Source organism: Callorhinchus milii, unplaced genomic scaffold, assembly GCF_018977255.1.
Source record: "Callorhinchus milii isolate IMCB2004 unplaced genomic scaffold, IMCB_Cmil_1.0 Scaffold1, whole genome shotgun sequence".
NCBI classification, from domain to species: domain Eukaryota; kingdom Metazoa; phylum Chordata; class Chondrichthyes; order Chimaeriformes; family Callorhinchidae; genus Callorhinchus; species Callorhinchus milii.
In genome coordinates, this window is record NW_024704742.1 from 60,668,644 (window position 1) to 60,689,845 (window position 21,202).

General features: G+C 39.0%; 1 long non-coding RNA gene across 1 annotated transcript in view; it reads left to right on the forward strand.

Annotated features, from left to right (window-relative positions):
* Window positions 1-21,202, forward strand: part of LOC103180214 — a 94,730-nt gene that overhangs the window by 72,210 nt on the left and 1,318 nt on the right. Inside the window, exons 3-4 of the long non-coding RNA XR_488068.2 lie at window positions 20,099-20,198; window positions 21,081-21,184. This is a non-coding gene — a long non-coding RNA (uncharacterized LOC103180214). The remainder of the gene's footprint in view (window positions 1-20,098; window positions 20,199-21,080; window positions 21,185-21,202) is intronic.

Below are 21,202 nucleotides of genomic sequence, written 5' to 3' on the forward strand. Positions count from 1 at the left end.
AATAATTTGGTCACTTGGTTTGGCGGGAGAGAGCTTTCAGCCACTCTGCCCCTAACCTCTGGAATTCCATCCCCCAGTCACTCCGCCTTGCCCCCTCCTTAGACTCCTTCAAGACCTGCTTCAAGACCCTACTCTTCAACCATACTATCGGCCACCCTCCTCCCCTTCCCCTCCCTTCTCCCTCCCTGACTCCAGCTCGGGTCTGAAATGCTGTACACTGTCCAGCACCTTGGGACATTGTCCCGACGTGAAAGGTGCTATACAAATGTAATCTAGTTGTTGTTGTATTGATATGTTCTTTGCCCAATTCACAACTGTTTGTGGACACTGATGTGCGTAATTGGCTACCGGATTTCACCAACAACTTATAGTCAATTCACTTAACAGTATATTCTGTGAAGTGCTTTAAAACATGTGACAAGGCGCTATATCAAGTGCAAGGATAAAATGTACAGAAGGATTGTGCATTTTATCAGACAACCATAGGGAACTGCATCTTTGTTTGAGAAATTGTTTATAATAATAATTATAATCCTTACGTCAATGAAACATCTCAACTGGCGGCACAGGATTTACTGTAAAGTGCAGTGACTGTGCACTTGTAGGTGAACGTGACAGACACATTTTTTATGAGGAGGGTGTTCACCAGGAATTAAATTATAAATTATTTTGAACGGAGCTAGCTTGCAATTCATAATTTACATACCACAAAGTACCCAAAACACTATTCACAAACCACAAGTCACAATTATTTCTAAGTTGGTTTGCAATTAGCACATGTTAGACCCCAAGGACTGAGAGAACTATAAAAGGTGTACTGGATTTATGGCATAGGTCCTGACATTGCATTGGCACACAAGGCAGACCTGTATGATCATGTTATATATTCATGTCATTTTGATATAACACAATGATTAGAACAGTGTGACCGTTTAAGGTTTGATTAAAGCCTTGCCAAGTCCATTGATCCCTACCTGGCTTAAGCAATACAAATAGTTCCTCTTTCCTGTTTAAAAGCAACTGAAAGGTTGTCTCAGTGCTTATGTAAGATTGGCTCTGATATTTCCACATTGCCAGGGCACACCCCTAGAAATGATTAACATAATACAACAAAAACAGCAGAGTCCTCGGAATGGCAGGAGGAAGTCCTTGGTTTGATACTAATATATTCTTTACCTAATAAATATTTTATATTGATGGTCCCATTTGCTTGCTCACAAAGAATGGTTAAGGGGAGAAAATTAGCTGTGAATGGTACTAATTGAATGTGATGGTGCCAGGTCCCAAGTCCAAGAACATAGTAATAATACTTGTGTTTGATATAACGCCTGTACATCAATAGGTCTCAAAGAGCATAACAAATAATTGCTGCCAAGTGCAATGACTGTGTATTTATAGACAGATATAACAGGCAAGTTGCGCATAGCAGCAATGTGCTACAAAGAGCCATGAAACCACACGTGCGTATTAAAGTTGCAATTCAAAGCGCTTTGAGACATCTCAAAGACTTGATAAAGCACTGTATCAAATGCAAGGATTATTATTATTATTCCTCCACAATGATATGCATTATTAGTTATTTGATCTGGTTTTTATCCATTTAGAATTTATTTGTTGTTTGCCTCCAAAAGCATCCTGCATCCCATCCAAACCTGCGAGGAAGTAGATATGGAAAGATATTAAGGCAATAGGAGATTTCCTAAAATGACGCAGGGAAAGAGTTGTTTAGTCTATGAGGGTGATTGGAGGAACTGGGACTTTGTCCATTGGAATAAAAATTATTGAGATCTTTAAATTATGAGTGAAAGGCACTTTATAAATGTAATTTGTTGTTGCTGTTGTAATACAAAAAAAGGTATCAGTCAAAAAAAAATGTTAGGGTTGAATTGATTGATAAAATGAGATTATTTGTAAAAATAAATGTGTAACATAAAAGTGAACATATTATTTTCTACTGGCACGTTATAGTAATATTGACCCACTGGCATATCATTCTTAATGGGTTGGGCTTGGTAAACTGGGGTTACATTCCCATGAGCAGAGAAGGTTAAGTGATGATTTGATTGAGGAATTTATAGTAATGAAAGCAATTGACAGGCTAGATGATGAACCACTCTTTTCTTTGGTAGACCAATCCACTGCAAGAGGGCAAAGCCTTAAAATCAGAGATAAGACAGTTATAACTGAGGTCAGGAAGCATTTCTTTATGCAGAGGCTTGTGAAGATGTGGAATGTTCTGCCCCAGAAAGCTACAGAATCGTTAAGAATGTATAAAAGAGAACTGGTCAGATACTTGGTAGTAGAGGCATAAAGGGGTATTGCAAAAGAGCAGGCCATTGGGATTAAATTATCTCCCCGGATCTAATAAACTGTGCAACAGGTTTTAGTGGACTGAATGGCCTCCTCCTATGTTCATACATAATAGATAATAATCCTTGCACTTAATATAACACCTTACAAGTCAGACAGATGGCCAAAATGCTTTGCAGGATTTATGGTAAAATGCATTGCTGTATATTTTAATAGGAGAATATATGAAAGTTGACTGACTTTCCCCCCACCCCCATGGCTCATAACCTGCTGCCATTCACTCTCCTAGCTCACACAATGGCCACTGAGGTCAACCTACACTCATACACTCATCTAGTCACAACCTAGTAGAAACAAAAGGAGTCACAGATTTACTGGAGAAAGAAACACCAAGGGATAAAAAGGACAGAAAATTTAAAGAAGGATCCTCTCCTTTTATACAGAGCTTCAGTCATCAGAGTTTAGCAACATTTGTTGAACTAGAGTCGGCTCCTGTATCAAATTTCAACTTGTGGGGGAGACCAAAACCAGAGACCATCAATATAAAATAGTCACAAATAGATCAAATAGGGAAGTTAGAAGAAATTTCTTCACACAGAGAGTAGTGGGAATATGGAACAATCTACCACAAGGAGTTGTTGAGGCAAATAGCATAGATGCATTTAAGGGAAAGCTAGATAGGTACACGAGGGAGAAAGGCATAGAAGGTTATGCTTGAAGGCTTAGTTGAGGAAGAGCAGGAGGAGGCTCATGTGGAGCATAAACACCAGTATTAACCAGTTGGGCCAAATGGCCTGTTTCTGAGCTGCATATTCTAATATATTCTAATGTAAGTTATGAAAAATATGTGGCTTATTTATAGTAATACAGTAATCTTTCCCTTCCTGTGCTCTCACGAGTAGGAGGGATCAAACTCACAACAAATCTGCTTTCCTTTACTTTGCGGCTGCATTTTGTTACAGTATTACAGCGCCTTGTGACGTCCTCCCGACGTGAAAGGCGCTCTATAAATGGAATCTTCTGGTTGTTGTATGTATCCTAATATGTATATATTATATATAATTTGAATTCAGAGTCTAGGCTTGCACACTAATGTATTGCTGGTGGAGCGCTACTTTGACAGAGGTGCGTCTTTCAGATCATATGTTATACTAACATCTTGTCTACCTATTCTGGTGGACGTTAAAGATCCGATAAGAAAAGATAAAATAGATCATTCGCTTCAGGGCTGTTTGTGGGATATTGTTGTGTGCAAATTGGCTGCCGTGTTTGCCTACAAATTCAGAGTCACTACCCTTCACAGTGAAATCCTATGAATCGCTTTCAGGCTTCTCGGCGAAGATTAAGATGTTATATCAAATGCAATTTAATAATGAAACTGATTTTCTTTGTATATTGCAGAAGGTAAAACATCATAGTCTGAGAAGAAATAAAGGATGCATTTATATTTATTTATACAGCGCAGTTAAGTCGGTCAGACTAAGCTCTTACTTACTTCACGGTCAGATGAGAACAATTTATTTTAGAAATTGTGTTTTGGGGAGCTGAAAAACTGAATCTGAATCAAATTTTCCTTCCAGTATTAATTTTTATGCTGGCAATGTATTTAACTTTTCCAGTCTGGCTTTGAGTTCAATGAGAGCAGGTCAGTTCCTATCAAGCTTAAATCAAACATATAAACCGAGGGTAGTTTGCCTATGTATACCAATTAATGAAATGTTTGAATATTGATGGGTAAGTTTAACAAGTACTGATGACAACTGGCTTTTGCTTTAATATTCATTGCACAGATATTCATATTTCTATCATCTAATATTGTTCTCTCCCTTAGGAAAGGAGGTATGTGGGGTCTCCTTGGAGCTGAACTGGTTCTTAGGTGATAGGTTTAGCAATCAATTGTCAGAATCAATCAGTCTCGGTAGTCCAGTTGTGAGCTCGGAGGATCCAGGGCACTGCTGATAAAAGATCAGCCAACCTGACTCATCAGCTGGATTTGGAGCGGCAGACACCAGTCACAGAGAGCAGAGATCCTTCCCACTTAGCTCCCTCTTAACCCCTACAAGCCCATGCCATAATCGATAAGGTGGTTCAAAATGTATAAGCAGCAAAAAGCTTTCCAGACAGTGCTCTCAGTGGCAATCTCTATCTGACATTGCTAACGTAACCCAAAATGTTTTGGATATGTTAGTATGATTCAAAAATTTGAAGTCAGAGTCCCGTTTGGCCCTGTAATATATTGTTGGAAGAGTGCTATGTTGACAGAGGAGCAACCCACGCAGTTCCTGTTAACCCTACAAGCCAAAGTCGTAATGGGAAAAATGGTTCAAACTGTATAAGCAGTTTAAGCTTGTTAAAGCAATATCCAGCAATATCCCGACACACACTCTCAGGTCCCCAAGCCTTGGTTCTTGCCAATCTGTGCCTAATACTTTCTGGAATTCGGTAAACAGGGTACATTCCTGCAGACAGAGATTGCATTTTCTTTCAGACACACAAGCATATTTATGTGTCGGCATACAGATGTGGAACTCTCAATCTGGTCTTGATATTCTTAAGCATGGTGACACTTCTACACATCTCAGGCACCTGGGTGGCAAAAAATATTGTCCATTTAGCTGTAGCCTGACTCACTTGGTAGCTTTCCCCCTGTGAGTCAGAAGGTTGTAGGTTGATTTGTAGCTTAAGTTGGCCTCCACACAGACACTCTGATTCAATGTTAATGGAACATTACTTTGTGACAGGTGCTGTGGAGTCCTGTAGTTTAATAATTAGAGTACTCACCTCACAAGTGAGAGTTTCAGGCAGGGCAAAACTTTGGAAAAGTTTCCTTACTGCACATGCCTTTGTTTACCTAGCAGTAAGCAGGAACCGGTTGGTAGGAACTGGTGGATCGCTTTTCCAGGTGTAATAATCCTTCAAATAAATAAATAATAATGATAATTTGGTTACTTAATCCACGACTGTTTGTAGGACACTGCTGTGCGCAATTGGCTGCCGCGTTTCGCCCCCAAAATATAGTCAATTCACTTTACAGTATATTCTATGAAGCACTTTGAACCATCTAGAAGATATGATAAATATTATTACTACTGATGAGCATTTAAACCAAGGTCCCATCTGACCGTTTAGGTGGTCATGATACTTTTCAAATCAGAAGGAAGTTTCTCCTGGAGTCCTGATCACAATTTCCCTGATATGGTCAATCACTTCACAGCTGTTTGTGGGACATTGTTGTGTGCAAATTGGCTGTCTCATTTGGCTACAAATACAGTCACTACACTTGATGGGAAAAAAAACTGTGAAGCGCTTTTTGACTTGATAAGGCACTATATTGAAGGAGAGAAACTCATGATAAGGACAAGTCTGTGACTGCTGAGGTTGTTGTAGAAAATAGTTGATTTCCCACATCAGTGGTGCTCTGCACTTCATAACTATCAGCCATATTCTGCACTGTCACATTGCTTCTTCTCTGTACTGTGTACATTGACCATTAAATAATATATAATGTTAAAAGCCTATGAGAACTTAGTCAACTAGCAAGTCTTAGGCTGTAAATCTGAATGACTAAGTGCCTGGAAGAAGAATTCACAAGTACCCAAAAATACTTTCTATGGCTCAATATGTAGCTCAAAAACAAATTGTCATAAATCAAAGCAAATGGAAAAGCACAACATTTTTTTCTGCAGGTTGGTCATTAAACTTATGCAGCTTACACTCCAGTGGAATATGACTTTGGCTTTTGGAGTTAAAAGTGAATTTTGTCAGCCAGTTGAGGTGCTCTCACCTCTGAGTCCAAAGATTGTGGATTCAAGCCCCATGTCAGGATTTTGAACACACGGTCAAGGCTGATACTTCACTGCAATCCTGGGGGTGCACTGCATTATCAGAGGTGCCATCCTTCGGATTAGATGATAAACCTAGATCCCTTTTTCCTGCTCACGTCGACGTTAAAGTTCCTATGGCACTATTCAAAGAGATAAGCGAGTTTCTTCAAGTATCCTGGCCAAAAATCCCACAGATAAAAAAAATGGTCATTCAATTTCTGACTGTGGCACATTGTTGTTTGTAGATTGGGTACCACATTCACCCACAAATACACGATCACTACATTTTACAATAAATCTTGTGAAGCACTTTGAGACACTATTCCAGGTTAACAGCACTAAACAGCACTATACGAAACACAAGAATCATTATTAAGCACTCCAAGACACTACCCCACATGAAGGGCACTATATAAATGCAAGTTGTTATTATTAGTTGTTTCCAGTACTGGCGTCACTGCTATTTTGCTTTGTCAACCACATCCGCCTTAATTTCCAGGAAGTTGTCCTATCCTTGCATAGATTCTAATGGACCATTCTAGACCTTGAATCATACCACCAAATCATAGTGCTGCACAAGACAAGAATCCAGCAACAATATTGTAGACCATTATTTTAACATTACCTCTCATCTTGGGGATGTCTTCAGTTCGAATCGGTCATGTTTCCATGACATGTCACTCAACTTCTTGTGACCTTTCCCACAATCGCTTAGTTAATTTGTACCATTTTTATTCATTTCCCATGTTGTCTACTTGGAATTTCAATGTTTCCCACAACCCCTTCCAGATGGTTTGTGTCTCTCTGACTTCCAGCCTTGTAACATGATTTGACATAGTAACAAGAAACTTTCTTTACAGAATTATATAGAATATACAGCACAGAAACAGGCCATTCAGCCCAATTGGTCTATGCCGGTGTTTATGCTCCACATGAGCCGCCTCCTGCCCTTTCTCAACTAAGCCTATCAGCATAGCCTTCTATCCTTTCTCCCTCACATACCTATCTAGCTTCCTCTTAAATGCATCTATGCTATTTGCTTCAAATATTCCTTGTGGTAGCAAGTTCCACATTCCCACCACTCTTTAGGTAAAGAAGTTTCTTCTGACTTCCCTATTTAATTTATTGGTAACTATTTTATATTGATGGCCCCTGGTTTTGGTCTCCCCCACAAGTGGAAACATCTTCTCTATGTCTAACCTATCAAAACCTTTCATAATTTTAAAGACCTCTATTAGGTCATCCCTCACCCTTCACTTTTCAAGAAAAAAGAGTCCAAGCTTGTTCAGCCTTTCCTGATAGGTATAACTTTGCAGTTCCAGTATCATCCTTGTAAATCTCCTTTGCACCATCTCTGGTGCCTCTTTTCTAAAATATGGGGACCTGAACTGTACACAGTAGTCCAAATGTGGTCTAACCAAGGTTTGATATAAGTTTACTTTCAACGCCTTTTCCGAGTGCATCTTGATCTTGATCTGGTCAATGGGGCAATAAGGAAAACGGCATCTTAAATAATAAATTGAATAAATGAGGAAAGAAAACTTATAAATAAAAATGGAACAAAACCTTTGAATAAAGTTCTTGCGTGTTTATAAGTTTATATACCCATACGATCCTTGCAAAATGATTTGTAAACTGTGAATCCTGCTGGTAGCTAGATCTGTATCAGACCAACTCTCTTGCACTCCACTCAGACTCCACTGATCTTCTGCCAGGTGCCAGGTAACAGGAGCCTCTTTTGTCTACACTCCAGCATCAGGGAAATCGAAACTGATATTAATGTTCAGAGGTTCCAGAGGATTCACCATTTGCAATCATTTTGCAAAAACTGTAAGTTATTCAAAGTTATTCCCAATATTCAAAGTTACTTTTCAATCTTTTTATCTATTTTCAGGATTGTTGTATACACACAGTAAAACAATAATTATAATAATTATAATAATAATTACCAAATAATAATTATAATTATAATGAATGATAATAATCATTGCATTTGATATCGTACTTTTTACATTGAGAAGACATCTCAAGTTGCTTCACAGGATTTACTGTGAAAAGTAGTGACTGTGAAGTTTGAAGGCAAACATAAATACGACTTGTTTCCTAATTGTGGAGTGGAGTTCTGTAGCTCAGTGGTTAGAGCACTCGCTTTGCAAGTGAGAGACCTGAGTTCAATTCCAGGCAGGGCGAAACCTTGGGCAAGTTTCCTTACTCCACACGCCTAATAATAATCCCTCCAAAAAAACAAAACAATAATAAATTGGTCATTTTCAATCTACGACTGTTTGTGGGACATTGCTGTGCGCAATTGGCTGCCGCGTTCGCCCACAAATGTACAGTCAATTCACTTTACAGTGTGTTCTGTGAAGCGCTTTGGGACATCCTCCTGACGTGAAAAGCGCTATATCAAATGCAAGGATTATTATTATTATTAGCCGAAGACTCTGCCTTGACAAGGTTCTTACTGTACAATTGAGCCATAAAACTGTTCCAACTCCTCATGCCCTAATTTGCTATTAACATGCACACACATCTGTCAGAACATGTAGCTGCAAACAATGTATGCACATCTTTGTTGCATCTCAACCATTCCTCCCGAAGCAGTGATTGCTCAGTTATTAGTTTGGCTCAGTTGGTGACTAATGTTGGGAACAATCAGTTGGAAAATTCTTGCCGCTTGTCAAGAAATTATGTGTTCAACCCCCATGACCCTTCACTGTAGTACTTGGGTGAGAGCTGCACTATTGGAGATGCCGTCCTTTAGATGCTACATTCAACTGACCTCCTGTCCATCTGTTCTTGGAGGATGTTATAGAAAACATGACCTTATTTGAAAGGTTCTCCTGGTGTCCTAGCCAGAAATGTGCAGATAAAGTAATCAGTCACCTCATGAAGTTTTGCAGAACCTTACTGTGTTAAAAATGACTGTGAGTTTGCCTATAGAATACATCACCAGAAATCTTTCAAAGAGCCGGCATGGACACAATCGTCCAAATGGCCTCCTTCTGTGCTGTATGATTCTGTCTCGTTGCTTGTCCAGCTGAAGCCATCCTACCCATTAGGCTTTGGCCTGCAGAGTTAATAGGAACTGAGTGGGAGGAATCTATGCCCCAGTGACCAGTTGCCCTTCTAAGTGCTGCTGATGAGCCAGGGTGGTTGTCTTGTTATCAGCAGTGCCCTGGATTACTGTTGATCCAACCAGCTCAGTAACTGGAACACTGAGACCACCACAGAGGATTGACTCAACTCTGACAGAATGCAGAGCCCATACCATTAAATGGCAGTGCACCTGCTAAGGAATGTTAGTGCTCCTAACTGCACGCACTATTATCATTAGGCTATAGAGATACACTGAGCCATTTAGGAGAAGCATTACAATACCGTGCTCACTAGCTCTGCCTGCTCCTTTTGGAATTTCCTGTTGCTCAACCCTTGCCCTGGGTATCTGGTAGATCTCCTTGTCGTGAGATTAAACATTTTCACAGAACAGACAGCAGCATTAATAAGTGTTCCAGTCATGTCAGTGCTAAAAATATACAAGCTCCACTGATTGCAGAAAACACTCAGGTCGGGCTAAGTTTTCAATGTCTTTTTCATACTTATAATAATAATCCTTGCATTATAATAATAATAATTAATAATACATTGATCACTTCAATCCACAACTGTTTGTGGGACTGCTGTCACATTTCTCCTACAAAATACACAATGAATTTACTTTACAGTATATTCTGTGAAGCGCTTTGAGACGTATCAAAGATGTGCTAAGGCATTATATCAAATGCAAGGATTATTATTATTACTTTTGTCAGTTGAAATATATCTATATCATAAGTTTATTTCTGTTAAGGGGCACCTTTAAGCATCTGTGTGTTTCCTCCAGTTTTCAGATATCTGAGACTGTCAGAGCTGCCTCAGTTGACATTGTCTACCCTGAACCATATTCCAGTTTGATATAGTGACTTCCCATATGGAGGAAGATATTTCTCAATGAGTTTAAATTACTGTTGAGCATGCACGTTTTACTCAACTGCAAAAGAGCAGTAAACTGTAATTGGTCCTTATCTTCACCTTCCTCCAACTCTATCATTCTTCTATCTATCCTGCTATCTGGATAAATTGAGGCATCTTGCTGAGTTCCAAAGATAGTGATGATGAGTTCCATATCTATTAAATCTCACCTTAACTCAGTTGGTAATACTTTTGCCTATGAGTCAGAATGCTGTAGGTTGGTTTACAGCCCCATGTCAGGACTTAGAACTCAGACTGCAGGCTGATACTCCAGTGCAGTGCGGCACAATTACTGCATTGTTGGAGGTGACGTCATTCAGATGAGACGTTAAACTGAGATCACGTCTGCCTGTCCGGGTAGACATTAAAGATCCTGTGGCACTATTTGAAACTGAATTTCTCCCGGTATCCTGAGATACAATTAATGATTCACTCCATGGCTGTGTGTGTACAGTTGCTACACTTCACAATATATCCTATGAAGTGCTTTAACACATCCTCCTGACATGAAAAAGATTATATCGAATTCAATGACTAATATTATGATAGACAGGTAGATAGATAATGGATATAGTAAATACTGTGACACGTTCTGATGAAGTGATAAGGCGTAATATCAAATGCAAGAATTATTATTATTATTATCTGTTAATGAGAATTCATAATTTTTATCCTCCACAATCTCAGTCTTGATTTCCAGAATGACATCACAAGGATGTAATTTTATCAATCAAACTAATCAATATTCCCAAAGAGAGGTGAATCTCTGTTACTGGATGGCACATCCAGTGTAAAAAAGAAAAAAACTATCTATATTCCTTATAGGTGGAGAACAGGATGTGTGACTCGTAGACAATGAATCCTAATTTACATTTGTATTAATAATAATAATAATCCTTGCATTTGATATAGCACCTTCGAGACAAATACTTACAAATATTTACCATGAAATCATACAGATGATCTTTTGATTCTGTCCTGTGCTGCTTCTAACAAGTTATCACTTGATATTGTTCGAAAATCATAAAAGAGTATGATAGAATTCTGGCTTTGAGAAAGAGCTTTATCAATTTCAGTCAAGTGCTTTGAACGCTGACCTACAGAACTGGAGCGTATGAATATGAGATACAGAAAAACAAAGCCAATATTTGGGGTTTGTTAAACCTCTTTCTCCCCCCACGCTCTCCCTCCCCTGCTCCCAGGAAACCAGTGAAAGGTGCTGTAAGAATTATTATTATTATTGGAATGTATGGATAAAACCAATGTCCTCAAAAATGGAATGATTCAGAAGGTTGTGGGTTCAATATTTTGTCTTGAATCACCGTTATGTACACATTATTGTGCGTCAGCCTGGCTCAGTTAGTAGTACTGTTATCTCTGAGTCAGAAGATTGTTGGTTGAAGCCACATGTTAACATATTGGATCTCATATAATCTAAGATGACACTCCAATGCAGTGCTGGAGGTTTGTTGCATTGTTGGAGGTGCTGTCCTTCAGATGAAATAATAAACTGAGGCCCCGTTGATGGGTTTAGATGCACATTAAGGATCCAATTCAAAAAGAGAAGGGAGTTTCTCCTCTGTCTTGGTCAGCAATCTCCCCAAATAAAATTGGTCAAATGTTTTATGGCTATTTGTGGGACATTGTTGAGTGCAAATTGGTTACCGCGTTTATCCATAAAACACAGTCACTACATTTTAGAGTATATCCTGTGAACCCCTTTGAGATGTCCTCCTGATGTGAAAGGCACTTCATGAAATACAAGGAATATTATTATTTATTATTATTATTATGCACCAACACTTCAATTTGAAATGCAAACTCTGCAGAATATTGGTGTGTTTCTCGAGGTTGAGATCAAGATGCTGAATTATATTTGTACAGGCTCCTCTTTGTACTTTGGCAAGAAGTAATAGTACAGAATGGAGATTTGTGGCATTTGTAAACAAAACACACAGTTCAGCTTCTTGACCTCTGCAACAGAAAAGTATAAATCACTTCAACTGATCACCTTTGCACTCGTTCAAACTGTACGCAGAGGAACATTCAACACTGATATACAATAGGAGAGCAAAATCCCTCACACACTTACTGCTTTTAAGATATCTTTCCTTGCTAATCAGGAGAGGGTAGTGGCATAACTAGGAATTGGCAAGTAATCCTGCAAAATTTTCGAGACAACATTGAGGGGGAAGCTCGGTTTGAACAGGACAAAGTTCATGAGAGTTCAGTTCCGGTCAAATAGATTTTTTACTGCACTGCACATGTCTCGGTTGATGGGCAGTGTGCGATGTGATTTCCCCAGAGGTTTCACTCTCTGGTCTCCATGAGGTTAATACGAAGCTCATGTTATTGGCAGACGGCTTGTGAGGACAGAACAGGAGCGACAGAATGGGACTAGAAAGTAAAGGTTTTCCCTTTTCCCATATGTGTGGTTACAGAGGATGGATACTCTACTCTTGAGCAGAGTATAACTTACTATTTAATAACAATACATAATGAACCTGCACACGACTGTGACTTGCCTTCAAAGTTTAAGATTACTGTAGTTTTTTTTGGCCTTGTCTATGTTGTTTTCAGTATGTCTGTGTATCCAGTTATTTGACAAGAATACTGGAGGAGAAATAACATTAAAGGTTACAGGGAAAGAGAGCAGAATGGGATTAGAGTGGATAGTTCCAGCGAGGGGCTACCACTTGTGCAGACAAGGTGGGGAACAAGCAATGGACTGGGATCAGAGTAAATATCTGAAACATGGTGGGGGGGAGGGGGAGTTGCAGCACCAACAGAGACATGATGGCTGAAAGCTCCTCTTGTGCTATAAATTTCCTATGATATTTTGATTCTATGTTGTTTTAAATCCTATTATTTTTGAAGTGTCTGTATAAATTGAAGGAAACATATTTTACTACTTTCAGACATTTAAACTGTTGCCAGAATAGTTTCCATATGCTACATCTCGAAAAACAATCCTGTGAATAAATATTTGTTAATAAAAAGGGAACTTGATATTTTTACTTATTTATGCAAACATTATTCTTTTTATGTCTGTTTATTTAGTTTTTTTTAACCATTAGAATAAAATAAATATATCCTTCCGTTTGATGGAGCATGTTGTAGAAATGTTTCAAAGTACTTCACGGGATTTTACTGTAAACAACAACAAGATTTCATTTATAGAGGGCCTTTCACGTCAGGAGGATGTCCCAAGGGGCTGGACAGTTGGGTAGTAACTATGTATTTGAGGGCAAACACGGCAGTTAATGTGGCATGTCAATTATATATATTATGTGAATAGTGGCATTTTTAAGAGTTGATCTTGGAACCCCGAAAATTCGTCCACAAAATATAGTCAATTCACTTTATAGTATATTCTGTGAAGCGCTTTGAGACGTCTCAAAGATGTGATAAGGCTCTGTATCAAATGCAAGGATTATTATTATATTATTATCACGCTACCCCCGTGTGAAGGAAGCTATATAAATGCAAGTTGTTGTTGTATTGGAAATGTCGCTGCATGAGTGGAGAAATGCTAAGTTGACTCCGAACAGGAGGTAGAAGGGAAGAGGTGAGGGTAACAGGAGCAGTGGCAGCTGGGGAGGACTATAAACCCAGACATGGACTAGATGGGCTGAATGTCCTGCTTCCGTGTGGTATCACTATGTGCCTGTATACCTGTAATCCGATTGACCCAGATTCTGCTCCCCAGAGAAGGTTTCTAAATCTTTATGTTGTGCTATCTTGGGGTGTTTGATCAGCGCTTGGTTGGACAGTATAAAGAGCACTTCTCTGTGATGGGTGGAACGCACCACAGAGAAGTGCTCTGAGGAGGAGATTTGCTCCCGCCGTGAAAGGTGCTGTACAAATGCAATTTGTTGTTGTTCCTGGATTTCAACATCAACTTGCATTTATATAGCGCCCTTCAGGAAGAAAAATGTGAAGGGAGATGATGGACAGAGATTCCTAAGCCTATTGATGGATCATAGGATGCTACTGGGAGCTGTTGTGAAGAGGTCTCTCCTGTGGTGTGATTGAAGGTATTTCAGGACCTCTAGTTATTTAAAAACATACCTGATTCTTTCACAGCTCAGAAGCCTCAAGGAGAAAAGCTGGAGGGGGAGGAGGAGGGGGGAAGTCAGTCCCAAGCATGTCTCAAATAATTGGTTTTAAGGACAAACTTTATTTGCAATTTCTGGCCAGTCAGTAAAGGTTCCTTTATTTTTTAATCTGTGACTTTAATTAAGGAACAAATTGAGGTTATAAATGCAGTAATTTTTTCTCTTCCTATATATCCCTTCAACTCATGCTCTCATCTGGATTGTGAGATGGAGACTTGTTTAGTGCTGGGTAAGGAGAACAGGCTGGAAACTTCTCCATTTCATCAATTCATGAAGGGAGTTGGAAGGTGAGAGGGAAGTGCAGCAAATTCTGAATAAAATAAGATGGAAATGAAGTGAATAAATATATGGGTTGACATTTTTTTATCCAATATAATTATTATTTACGTTTCACATAGCGTCTTTCGCATCAAGAGGAAATCTCAAAGTGCTTCACTGGATATACTGTAAAATACAGTCACTCCACTGTGAAGAGCTTTCAGACGTCTCGAAGATGTGATAACGTCGAAGACGCGCCCAGCAAACTTAATGGACACATCGAATGCATTGTGAAACATGATTTATTTCAGCCTGATAACTTTAAAGAAGCACTGTTCTTTGCTAAAAAAATATACTAACTAAACGTATGGAATTGCTACTGTTTGATCTCAGGGGTTACTTTCAGGAACTCTAAGATACACAAGTAGATAGCATCAGATACTTTGTTTGGATTGGAAATGAACAGAGGTCACTATTCAAGACTAGAAACCGTCTGTTGCTTTCAGTGACCCCGAGAGGTTAATGTTTTGGAATTTCCTGAGGAGATCCTGGTTGAAGTACCATTTTTCAACAAAAATATCAGGGCTTCTTGAAAGCGATGGTGCAGATTATTTCCAGAAAAGTTGAAACGCGACAATACCTGGCTCAAAGAACTCTTGGGAGTCTGGGGCTGGTTTAGATTAATTTACCTCAGTTCCTAATTGAAACAACACGGGGAGGCCGCGAGCGTGTAACAGCAGGGGAGTACTGTACATGTAAAGCAATATCTGCAACTCCATAAAACTGACTGCAACACTGGGAGGAATTAAGAATTCAGTCTACATCCTTTATACCTCAACATTGATTTCCTTATTCAGTTGCAATTCTGAGATATAATGTTACAACCACCTACTATTTTATGTAAACTTATTTCACCAACAAGTGTTTGTGCGCGCAATTTCGTGCACACCACATTGCTAGACTAAAACTATGCGGTTATGGGCAGAAGGCTAAGGGAGACTGGGCACTGGGGTAACTCGAGGTGTATCACACTTTTCTGTGGGAGTAAAGCAGATGGTGTCAGAGCGGAGGACGTGTTAGTAGTATCACATATTAGATTCCACTGGACTAGGCATTGCTTTTTCATGACATTTACAAGATGTGATGTGAAAAAACGTTTTGTGTGATGTTGATAATAAAAATAATAATAATCCTTGCATTTAATATAGAGCCTTATCACGTCATTGAGATGCCTCAAAGCCCTTCACAGAATATACTATGACGTGAATTGACTGTGTATTTGTGGCCAAAAGGCGGCAGCCTATTTCGCACAGCAGTGTCCCACAAACAGTTGTGGATTGAATGATAACATTTTTGTTAATGTATAATGATGACTATATCCCATTCCAATTTGATATTCCAATATTCCAATCTTCCATTTCAGGATATTTTCTAATCCATAACTGTCCCCCTCCCTCTTCAGAATTAATTCCAATGGTTTTGCCCAAAGCCACCACAGCCAATTGAGCTAATAGGCAGGGTGTTGGAGTTTGCCTCCACTCAGATCCCACCAATTCAGGAACTAACATCTGAAACTCAGCATTAATATACAAGCAAGGTTACAGCTCAGCCTCATGCAATGACACAGTTGATATTTTATAAAAGTTGTTATAAAAGAGGAAGATTGCATCAAAACTCGTGGTTTAAATGTCACGTTTCTGGGGAACAAAGAATTTCAAATAGGCCGGAAGGTATTTCAAACATGTCCTTCAGAGCTGGGTGTCCATTACCTCTGTTAACCTCTGAACTATGCACTCATTAACCTGGTCACATATGTAAGCAGAATGCCTGCAAACTAAGTGTTGATGGGCTCGTTACACACATAAAAGCTCAGATTTTACACAATGGGACAATTACAGATAGTTTATTATGGCTCCAACAATCTGTACTCTCTGAACCTCAGGAGAGAGAGGATGGTGGGGGGAGTGTTAGTACTGTGAATTAAACCAGTTTGACAATTCGTCGATTTCAATTGACAGGCTTAAATAATAATTATAATATTCCTTGCATTTCATATTGCACTTTTCACCTTGAGAGGATGTCTTAAAGTGCCTTACAGATTTTACTGCACAGTGTAGTGACTGTGTATTCTGTAGGTTGAATGCAGCAGCCAATCCATGCACAGCAACATTCCGCAAACAGCGATGAAGTGAATGATCAATTTAATCTGAGGTATTGTTGGCCAGGACACTGGGAAAAACTCCATTCTTTTTTTGAATCGTGCCACGGGATCTTTAACATCAACCTGAATGCACAGAGAAGATCTTAATTTAACATTTCATCCAAACGACAGCATCTTGAACAATGCAGGGCTCCCCCAGCGCAGAACTAAGAATCATAGAATTATAGAATTATACAGCACAGAAGGAGGCCATTCGGCCCATCATGTCTGTGCTGCCTCGCAAACTTGTCTTCCCCAAATAATTATCTACTTCTCTCTTAAAAGTTGTTACTGAATCGGCTTCCACCATCCAGTCAGGCAATGCGTTCCAGATCCGACCAACTCGCTGTGTGAAAACACAAGAGTATCAGCATCGACTGTGAGTTTAAAGTCCCAAAGTGTGGCATGAACCCTAAACTTTCTGACTCATAGGCAAGAGTTATATCAACGGAACGCAAAATACTGTAGATGCCGGAAATCTGAAAACAGAAACAGAAGTCACTGGGAACACTCAGCAGGTCAGGCAGCATCTATGGAGAAAAATAGCTGGTATGCCCGTTTTGTTGCAATTCTTTCCCCACCCCTTTGCTTTGCATTATTAACACATCTATTCCCCTGGTTTGTTACAATCCCTGCCCCCTTTGTTTTGCATCATTAACACCTCTTTAACCATCATCCCCATTTTTTCCTTTGTCTTCCTTGCCCTGCCTACCCCCTTTCTGTTTGCCCTTAAAAGCCTCTCCCTCCCAACATGCCCCAGTTCTGACAAAGGGTCGTGGACCCGAAATGTTGACTCACTTTCCTTTCTCCATAGATGCTGCCTGACCTGCTGAGTGTTCCCAACGACTGCTGTTTTTGTTATACTAATGGAACCAACTAGCATTGAAAACTAGCATTGTACAAATGCAACTGGCAATTCATCATCTTTTCTCTTTCTATTTGTCTTTCTCCAAATCTTTGAATCTTATGCTGAATAGTACAAGAGATAGGTTACTGTACCATTTCTCTTATACTATCTTCATAAGTGTATTATTGACAGGTTTAAATGAAGAGTCTAAAGTGCATATAACCTGCAGTGACTCTGATTTTGTAGGCATCATTATTGTGGCTGATCCCTTGGGTTGGTGTCAGGGAGTCAAGCAGATGGCCCAAGTACTTTGTGGTCCTGTTGTACGATAAAAATGTCAGTCTTTCAAGACACAGTTTCTTGATATCCTGCTTGGTGCATGTACCATAAACAAGCATCAACAGTCACTTACAAATGAAAGCTAATGTGAAGTTGGAACTTGTTACTAAGTTGCCAAGGGACACTGGTGGACAGCCAAATGTTTGTGGCCTTTTGTTATTTATATAAAAGAGTTGGTTCCCAGCCATAAACATGACTATCCATTAAGTAAGCACATAAATCCATATTCCACACAAAGTAGATTTTTTAACATGCGAGTCAAGTAATGGATTGGTTTGCCAAAACATCAACATTATTAAAAAAAACAACTGTAAAGAATGAGCCCTCAGTATGCTGAGCTCGAGTCACCGTCATGTACACGAGTGGTAGACCTTCTACCTCTTAGACCTAGAGGTCGGGAGAACAAGCGTAAAAGAAACATTGTGGCCCTGACCTTAGATGTAGGAACCTTGAAACAGAAATTGAACCGGAACAAGAAAAAAGTAAATTTCATATGCTAATTGCATGTTTTAGGGATTTAGTTTGCGGATAAATCCACAAGGATGCTTTGTCCAATTCTTTGATTGAAAATGCAATTGATAGCCGCTTTTCATCCACAAAATACAGTCGATCCACTTTACAAAATATTTGGTGAAGCGCTTTGAGTTGTCCCAATTATATTATAAGGCATTATATTCAATGCAAGGATTATTACTATTATTACCTAGCTTTGTGCAAATCGTTTAAATTCACATGGCATGGAAATTGTACATTTGTTACATCGTATATTTGAAATCTATCAAAGCATAATTCAAATGGGGTCATTAATTGCTCCAGCAAGTCCCACAGACAGACACAATGTGACTGACAAATGAATGCAGAGGGTTGTTAGCCAGGATACTAAAAGAAATTCTCTTCCCTTTTTTAATGGTATCGTTATTAATATCTACCTCAAGAGACAGATTGGTTCAACATTACTTTGGAAAAAATCAACAACGTGGGGCCTGAACCCCAGGTGTCTTGACTGAAAGATGAGAATGCGATCAAATGAGCCAAAAAGGTTGAGTTACTGGAAATCCACTGAAGGGAGAGAGCTAGAAACATATTGAAAGCAGGACGTCATCTAGTTGATTGTGAAAATTCAGTTTAGTTAATTCATCTTACATGGTTGGTTGAGGACCATACTGGAATAGGAATAGGAAGATTTGTGTTTAGGGTTCAAATCCTGGTTGGTTCACTCAATCCTTCAAGGTACTTTAAATAAGTATCATGTCTAAAAATAATTCCTTTGGAGAGGGAGTTGTGGAGTCTCCTTGGGTTAGAATTAGCTCCAAGGAAACACACCTTATGTTTCCCACACTTATTTCATACAAACACACCAAGGCAGATTTGGGAGTCTAAAGCTGTCTTCAGTTGGTAGCACACAACCCTCGACCAGAAGGTTTAAGCGTGGGTGGTTTCAAGCCTCACATCAGTACTATGAGCTCATAGTCTATGCTGACACTCCAATGCAATGTAGAGAGAGCTGCATTGTTAGAAGTGCCATCCTTCAGATGAGATGTTAAATCATGGGCTTGGACACCTGCATAGATAGGCATATAGATCCATGACATTTTTTTGAAAAAAGAAGGGAGTTTCTCCTGGTGTACTAGCCAACAATGCTTCACTTCCGATGAACTAGTCATTGACTTAGTCTTTGTGGGGTCTTGCTCTGTGCAAATTGGCCATTTGTTATTTCATTCAAATACACATTTACAATTACTTCACAGCAATTAATAACAACAATAATGATCCTTGCATTTCATATAGCGCTGTATCACGTCACTGAGACTTCTCAAAGCACTAGAATATATTGGAATGAGATATTTTGTGGGTGAAACGCAGTAGCCAATTACACACAACAGTGTCCCACAAGCAGTCGTGGATTCAGTAACCAAATTATTATTTTTTTAATAACAATCTTTACCTTCAAAAATCTCTTCACACAATTCTCTATTAAGTGTTTTATTGAAGGCAACGATTGTTATGAAACCCTGCAAACCAGAGTCCTACTGTATAGAGTGAATATAGTTGGACAGACACAGTGCTACACAGCAGGCAATTCAGTCAATTGTATGGCTCACCCAGTTTGAAACGTGATACGTGTCTTAAATGATGTGTCTCAATATGTTTTTTCTTCCTCCTCCCTTGTACCCTGGGCACACACCATCAGGAGTCTCACTCTTTTTCTTTCTCACACATATATTGGATGTCCTGTGAGTCAGACTAATGAGCACATACAGTAGGCGAAGGCATTCGTTGGAATCTAGAAGGTAAAATCCATTACATTGAGCGCTGATTGCAGGCACATTGCATAGTGATATAAACATTGTATAATACAAAGTTTTGTTGACACCCAACAGCTGTCCCTAAATCATTTGTTTGTTCTACATGTTCCTATTTCCTGTATGTACATATTTCTGTGAAGTCCTTTTGAGTTCACCAGCAACACAACATGTTGTTTACTGGATTCCACAGAGCCATACGTATAGACTTTTCGGTTTGTGGAGAAAATTAGGCAGTTTCAGAGGTAGAGAGAACATACCCTTAAACTCATTAAAGACTAAAACGTTTTTAATGTTTTTTGTTAGTCGATTGATGGATCACTTTTCCCGGGTAATAATTCCTTGAAAAAAAATAATAATAAATTGGTCACTCAATACACGACGGTTTGTGGGACACTGCTGTGCGCAATTGGCTGCCGAATTTCGCCCACAAAATATACAGTCAATTTGCTTTACAGTATATTCCATGAAGCGCTTTGAGATATCTTAAAGATAAGGTGCTATATCAAATGCAAGGATTACTATTATTATAATTATCTCATTAAACAAGAGCAAAATTCTTCCTGCAATACAGGGCGAACATTAACTCCCCAAATCATGTCAGCCATGCTAATTTCCATAAGTAATAACTGTAATAATAATGTTTACATTTGATGTAGCATGTTTCAAAGTGGATATCACAGTACTTCACAGGATTTACTGTAAAATGTAGTGACTGTTTATTGAATAGGTTAAAACTTCACAAGAGTTTAAGGCATAAAATTTACATTTGTTTTCCCATTGACTCGCGCAAATCACCTCAGCAATCTTGATTTGCCATTCAATAACGTTCAGTATATAATTTAGGGCCCAGTATTTCTCTTTTTCAAGTTTTGATTTTTCAAGATTTGTGGAGTCCTGAAGCATATTGATCAGAGCACTCGTATCGCAAACAAAAGACCTAGGTTTGATTCTCGAGCAGGGCGTAAAGTTAGGTAAGTTTGCTTACTTCA